This window comes from Hipposideros armiger, unplaced genomic scaffold, assembly GCF_001890085.2.
Source record: "Hipposideros armiger isolate ML-2016 unplaced genomic scaffold, ASM189008v1 scaffold_94, whole genome shotgun sequence".
NCBI classification, from domain to species: Eukaryota; Metazoa; Chordata; class Mammalia; order Chiroptera; family Hipposideridae; genus Hipposideros; species Hipposideros armiger.
Window position 1 is genome coordinate 2,364,689 of NW_017731444.1, and position 7,321 is coordinate 2,372,009.

The 7,321-nt window shown below is 47.1% G+C and overlaps 1 protein-coding gene across 1 annotated transcript in view; it reads left to right on the forward strand.

Moving 5' to 3' along the window:
- Positions 1–6,310: 6,310 nt before the first annotated feature.
- The window catches only part of LOC109384434 (solute carrier family 52, riboflavin transporter, member 3-like), a 22,248-nt gene continuing 21,237 nt past the window's right edge, over positions 6,311–7,321 (forward strand). Inside the window, exon 1 of the mRNA XM_019645781.1 lies at positions 6,311–6,373. The gene's annotated coding sequence lies outside the window, so the exon portion shown is untranslated. The remainder of the gene's footprint in view (positions 6,374–7,321) is intronic.

Genomic DNA, 7,321 nt, shown 5'->3' on the forward strand with positions numbered 1-7,321 from the left:
TTTCCAGAAAACCAGTCCTGCATGTGAGAGACTCGTGGGCCCTGCATCCCTTCCCTGTATCCCTTCCCTGTCTGAGGCCCCTTCCCCTGGGACACCCTGGTCCTTCTCCTCACTGCTGGCAGGTGGTGCTCTGAGCAGCTCCCTGGGCCTTGCCTCTGACTATCCCACTTCCCCCATCCATCTGCTCTCAGGTTTGGGGCCAGGCAAGGATACAGCTTAACTGTCCCCGAGCCCTGAGAGGCCTGGCCATTCTGCCAGTGTCTGGAGTGGGGAGAAGGCAGAAGGACAGAGCCCCTTCTCGTCAGCCCATTCCACCTTTTGGACCTAGGCCCAGGCATCTGTCCTCTCACTGTCTACCTCATTGGCTAGACAGGAAAACTGAGGCCCAGGCCTGACCCATTCCCTGTTTCCAGGACCTGTGCTCTTCCTAAGGACCAAGGACACACAATCCCGCAGAAGGAAGAGGTGATGAGAAGGCCCAGGGCATGGAAAGGGTCAGTAGCTGGCCTCTGGCCCCCAACAAGTCAAGGTCATAGGCAGAGGGTAGGGGACAGGACCCCAGGAGTCTGAGGTCTCTGAGGTAAGAGAATCAGTGCATTGTGAGCTCCCGCCCCAGCAGGAGAGGACTCTCCCCTCCTTAGTCATGTCACCTCCATCAGTCCCAGTCTCCCCAGCTCCAGGAGTGGTGCCCCCTCCATCCATTGCTCAAACAGGAACCTTGAAGTCACTGTAGCTCACCCCTCTCCCTCACCCTCAAGTCCAGTCAATTGCCCCTCCTCCAGCTCTCCTCTTCCATTCAGTCAGTCAACAAATATTTCCTGAGCTCCTTCTGTGTGCCAAGCACAAGCTAGACATCAGGGTCTCAGCCATGAACAAAACAGACACAGTCCCCATCCTTGTTGAGCTGACACTGGTGGGAGACAGACACCAAATAAGATACGAAAGTGAATGTCTAACACACCATCAGGGGCACAGAGAGGAGAACTGGAGCGACATGAGGAGGTCGAGAGTGACAGCGGTGAGGCTATTTTACTAAGGGGGTCGCCCCTGAGGGATAATATTGAGCAAAGGCCTGAATAAAGAGCAGGCAGGGCCATGGGACTACCTGGGGAAAGAGAGCCCCAGGTAGAGGGAATCGCAAGTGCAAAGGCCTGGAGGCAGGGATCGAATTTGCCTCTGAGAAAGCAGCAAGAGGGCCGGTGTGGGGAGTGGAGAGTGAAGGAGTGGAGAGGGGGAGAGGCAGTCAGGTATAATGGCAGCCCCCATGAGGAGGGACTGAGCAGGGTTGGGAGGGCTCTAAGCAGAAGCAGGACAGGCTCTGACTTACGTGACAGCAGCTTTCCTTTGGCTGAGAATGGGGTGAAGGGGAGAAAGGGCAGTAGTAAGATGGCCAGTGAACAGACGACTGCACTAGTCCAGGCAGGACATGGAGGAGGCTGGACTGACGTGGTGGCAGTGGAGAGGCACAGACGGGCCCGATTCTGGATCTGCTAAGGGATCAAAGGTGGGGTGTGGGAGGAAAAAAAAGGAGTCAGGAGGGAATATAACACCTCGATTTTAAAGACAGCACTTGCTGTATCCCCAGTGCACGGGACAGGGTTGATCTCAATCACTAGTTACTGAAAGAGGAGGAGCAAATAAAGGAAGAAAGAGAACCCCAGTCTCAGGTTCCCTCTTCAGACCAGACTGGTTGTTTTCTGTTGTGGTTTTTTTTCTCTTTTTCAAGCCTGTCAGAAGACGACCTCTGGTGGCTAATTATTGGGACCGCAAATACCCACGTTGAGGACCATAAGGAACGAAGATGTCCAGCTGGATAAAATCAGGGATCACACTTCACCCTCCATCCATTTTACAGATGAAGATGTGAGGCCCACCTAGGGTTGAGGTCCGATCTCCATCTCAACGGCCGCCCCTTCTGGCCTCCCAGCTATTGTTTTCCAGGGCTGAATGAGCCTCTTAGAGAAATCTCCACACCCTCCCATAGGATGCTGGGAGTCTATCCACACTGCCTTCCTACGTTCTCAGAAAGCATCATAATGCCTGAGCCTGCATATACTCCAGTCCAGGCATTCTCCAAATCCCCAAGTTAGCCCATACCACCCATACTTAGCCGAATGTGAAATCTCTACTCCTTCTGAACTAGAATCTCCACCATCCTTCACTCCTGGAATCCTGCCCTAGAGCACCCAGCAGAGGTCTGTGTACAAGGATCCATTTGCCACATACACACCTGAAAGCTGCTCCCCTCCCAGCCCAGTTCTTCCAGCTTGGGTAAAGGGCATGCTCCCCCCATCAGCACCCAAGTCAGACGGCACCATGATTCCCGCCACCTTCAACTCTTGGCATGCCTTAAACTGTCATTGTTCATTACGCGAGACAGAACCGAGGAGAGGAAAGGAGGTCTCAGATGTGTTCTGAGCAGAACAGAGGGGCTGTCAACTCCTTTTGGTTGCGTGTAAGACCTCTATTGATGCAACACGAGATGGCATTTGATGTTGTTGTTTTTTTTTAATTTCTTTTTTCTTCGTTTTTCTTTTTTAAAGTAATTTTTAATTTTAGGTTACACAACCAACGGTGTTATAGATTCCTAGAAAATTGAAACCTTTCAGTTAAGGTTCAGGTCCTCTTTGATCACTTCCCATCCCCCTTCCCATTCCCTGGCTCCTTGCGCGCGCGCGCGCNTTCTCGAACGGTAGCTAGTCCTCAAGTAGGAGGACCAGAGAGCACCATCTGTCACATAGTTTATCATTGGGGTGGCTACCTGTGTTAACTAATTGTCCTTACCCACAGGAAAAGAAACTCATATCTTTATGAGAGGAGGTTGTTTTGCAACTTGGAGCCCAGCACTGAAATTAGGCTCCACCCTCCCACAGAAACTGGGTAATAGGGGTGCTGGCTTACTTGATAGTATTTACATTATGAAGAGATGGCTTCCAGGTTCCTGAGAAAAACATTCCTGGGTGGTAAAACTCACAAGAAGCTAGTTCAGCTTTTTTAAAGAACCATATACATCTGAAAGGAGCAGAGAAAGCATCTACAAGTTTTCTAAAGTAAATGCTCTAAGAAAAGGGATAGGGGATGCCTCCATTTTTGGCACCAGGGAGAATATTTTTTTAATTTGTATTTGCCCTTACAAAGGCATTTGGGTTGTTTCCAAACATTCCCTCCCAGAAAGAATGTTGGCGTGGCTAATGAGTAAGAAACTCTCTGTGCTGACACGGGAAGATGCTCCAAGAATAATTACACGGAGAGTAGACGCAGAAGAGCGTGTAGAGTATGGAGCTGGCCACGCTACTATAAGTCTGTCAAGGACCAGGTGAGAGGGCGAGTGACTCAGTATTTAGAAAAGGCACCTCCATTTGACAACCCTCTCTGTGGTTTTGCTTTTACCCATCACCCTGGGAACTCTTGATGACACTGACACCTTTAAGTTAATGTACATGAGTTAGCACTCCTCCGTCCCCTCCTCTGTACAGTGGGGATGATCAAACCATGTCCCTCTCACTTTGTAAGGTCTTTTTATTTTTAACACCTTCTAATGCTTCAGATAGATAGCATGTGAGCCTCCCTGTGTGTCCCAGGCCCTATAAATGGGGTACTGAGTTAGCGATGGTCCAGACAGGGAAATGATATAGCCAGAGTCCCCCAGAAAATGGGCCGCAAAGCCAGGGCCCAGACTCTGGCTCTGAATCCAGGGTTCTTTTTAATGAGCTGTTGGCATAAATACTGAGGTACCACCCTCCAGATTTATCCTGAAGGAAGGTGGCCCCAGGACCCTGAATATGTAGAGTCAGGCCAGGACTGCTTTGAGGCGAGGTCCACAAAGTCACCTGAAAGAGAATTGGTAGGGATTCCACCAGTACGCTTCCTCGGGGTTGGTCAGCCCTAGGACAAGCAACAAGGAAGTCTCTACCCTGTTCATCCTCACTGTTGCCCACCATGGTGACCATCAACTTTATGGCTCTAAGAGCCTTCCCACTACCACCCTTCCTGGTTGGCCAGATGCCAGGGCATGGGGCCGTTCCCGCGGTATCTGCTGAGAATCTCCCCATGCCCTGGGCTCTTCCTGAGACATCACTGATTTAATTTTCCCAGAAGCCCTAACTCTATTTCTTTTATTATCAAGCCTATGTTGCAGATGAAGAAACTGAGGCACAGAGAGGTTAAGTGTCTTGGCTGAGGTCACACATCCAGTGAGTGGCAGAACCAGGACTTGGACCCAGGCCGCCTAGGCTCTGTATTACATGATCTTTCTGTGTCAGAGACATGAGTCTCAAAGCATGTGAACCAGTCAAAAGAACCTTGGCTTCGGGTGAAAATAAAGCACCTCCCCTGGCTCGCTGTCTTCTAGTTTGAAGTGCAAATATTTCAAATAGAAATAGAAGAAAACTCCCATGGCCTCCACTCCATCACCGCCCAACACACACACACACACACACACACACACACACACACACACTCAAACTCCTCTAGAAGTGAAAAGAAGGGAAGGGAAATTAGCACTTCTGTAGGCAGGATGTGATTGGCACATGCACAGTCTAATGGTATCACTTTAAAAATGATTAGCAGAGGGGCTGAAACTTGTCAGAGGTTTATCACCTTGTCTTACAATTCTGGTTTTGCAATGGGATGACCTTTTCTGATTCTCTTAATGACGTTTGTAAAGGTAAAATCTGGCAGGAGTGCCACGGTAAATATTAGTGTTGCCAGGACTCTCATTTGGAAATTCCTGGTTGAGCAGCTGACTCCTGGGTGTGCCTTAAGAAAGAACAGCTGCTCAATTACAACTTGTAATTAGACCTAGGCTGGTGTCCTCTCACAGGGTTCAATGGTTAGAACGTAAGATACAGAACTTTCCGTCTTGGTAAAGAAAGATATTATTATTGAGGGAATGAAGATAAGCAACAAACAGCACTGCTAGTTGCTATAAAGTCCATTGTCTAATTTCTTTCATAGTCATAGAACCCCTGACTTTTAGCTGGGCACATAGTAACCCACAGTAAAGACCACATTTCCCAGGCTTCCTTGTGGCTAGGAATGGCCATGTGATCATATTCAGACAACCGTTACCAAGAATAATGTGTGCGACCTCTAGGTTGCGTAATTAATAGGCAGGGGCATTTACCCCTTCCTGCTGGTAGAAATGCAGGTGTGATGGCTGGAGCTGGAGTAATTGTATTAGACCACGAGGAAAAAGCCACAGGTTGAGAATAATACAGGAAGAATACAGAGGGAGTCAGAAACCATGATTGTGGAGCCACCAATCCACCTGGGACCCAGATTTAATGTGACAGAGAAATAAGCTTCTGTATCGTTTAAGTTTCTATAATGTGGGTGACATTTTGTTATAACAGCAGAATTCTCATATTTGTATATGTATGTTTATATGTATATGTATATACATATATACACTCACACACATACAATCACACAGAGAGAGGATTGGAAAGATATTATATATATCAAAATAGCCTAGCTAATTCCAGAGGGAGGGATTTCTGTGAGGTATTTTTTCTTCATGACACATTGCTGCACTCTGAATTTTTTCTTTGAGCATGTATTATTTCACAACTCAATAAAATAAAGTCTAAAGAAAGAAAGGTTCTTATAAATAGATCCTATTGTTTAAATCACCTTCATTTGCATCATATGAGTATCCAAAGATCTCACTCACTCTCACTCAACCACATACACACACACACACACACACACACACACACACACGCACGCACTCGCACAGATTTAGGTCTTACAGAATATTTGGCTTTGTTTCCTGTGGGTTGTGGAACTTTTGTTTCGATGTTCTTTTTACTGAACCAAATGTCTTGGAGATGGTTCCATGTCTCTGTGTATAGGGTGACCTTGTTTCTTGTAACCAGCACAAAGCACTTTCTGGCTGGACTTTACTGAATGGTCCCTGCTGGTGGACATCTATACTGTTTCCAATTTTAAGCTACTGAAAAAAAAAATGCAGTAATGAAAGTTCTCAGACCTCCTTCTCTATGCACTTGGACAAGGCTTGGAAGTCTAACAAACATGGGTTTTAATCTGGCTCCCCTGATTATTTGCTATGTGACCTCAACTTACTGTGCATTTCTTTCTTTTTTTTTTTTTAAGTATTTTATTGGTGAATTGGGGGGATGGGAACAGTGCCGGGGAATTGGGGGAAGGGGGACAGACAAGTTGCTGTCATTTTGTTCTTCAGTCTAGTTGTGGAGGATGTTGCTTCACTGGCCCAAGTTGGCACCATCATTGCACTCTTCCCGNGGCTCACCACCTGTGTCAATGTCACTGAGGCATCTTACACCACCCCAAGCCCTAATACCACCAGGAGGACTGACACTCCACAGGTACCCGGCGTCACCCAGAGCTGGTACAGTGCTCTGTGCTTCGTCACAGCAAGGTCACTTGTTTCTGAAATGTTGGGTGGACCCATGTTCTTGACTGGGCTGCAGTTTAGATGATCTGGGAGAGCTACTGAGCCAATGGGCCCCCCACACAGCCAGACCAATGAAATAAGCCTCTCTAAAGGTGGATTTTCCCTGAAATCCTTGAGGTCAGATGTGCATTGGGATCCGGAGTTTCAGATTTTAGAACACACCTGCCCCACCTGTCATGCAGTAATCCAGCCCAGTGACACTGCTGTAAATGGCCTCACATCCCTTCAGGTGTTGCTGCCAACTGAGTCATGAAAAAGTTCTAAGCTTTTTGGATTCCAGAATTGCAAAATAGGGATTATGAGCGTGTGTTTATTCAAAATTCCCCATGTGATGCTAATGTACAGCCAGGGCTGAGAACCATAGACTTTAGACATTTCTTCAACACCTCCTGTTGTTAAAAACGTCTGTCAACATAAGAGACATCCAAACCTGTAGAGAATTTTTATAAGGGTTTATTTGAGCCCAAACTGGTGACAATTGTCAGGAAGCAGGATCTCAAATGCTTCAGATGATAATAGTTTTGCAGTTTCTTTTATGCATTTGAAAATCAGGAGGGAACCTAAGGAAGATTACACGGAGGTGGGAGAGGGCAAGATGGGTATCGGATTACAAAAGAGTTAAGATTATGTGCTCTTTTGAGGATGTTTAGGCCTTTGAGGGGTATTACTTCTAGCATTTCAAAGGTGTGTTAACCCAGATGCACAGAAACAATGAACAGGGCTTGCTTAAGGAAAAGATAAAATTTTCACTAAAAAAATTATATGGGGGTGACCAGTTAGCTCCGTTGGTTAAGAGCGTGGTTCTAATAACACCAAGGTTGCCGGTTCCATTACCACATAGACCACTGTGAGCTGCGCCCTCCTTGAAAAAAAAAAAAAAAA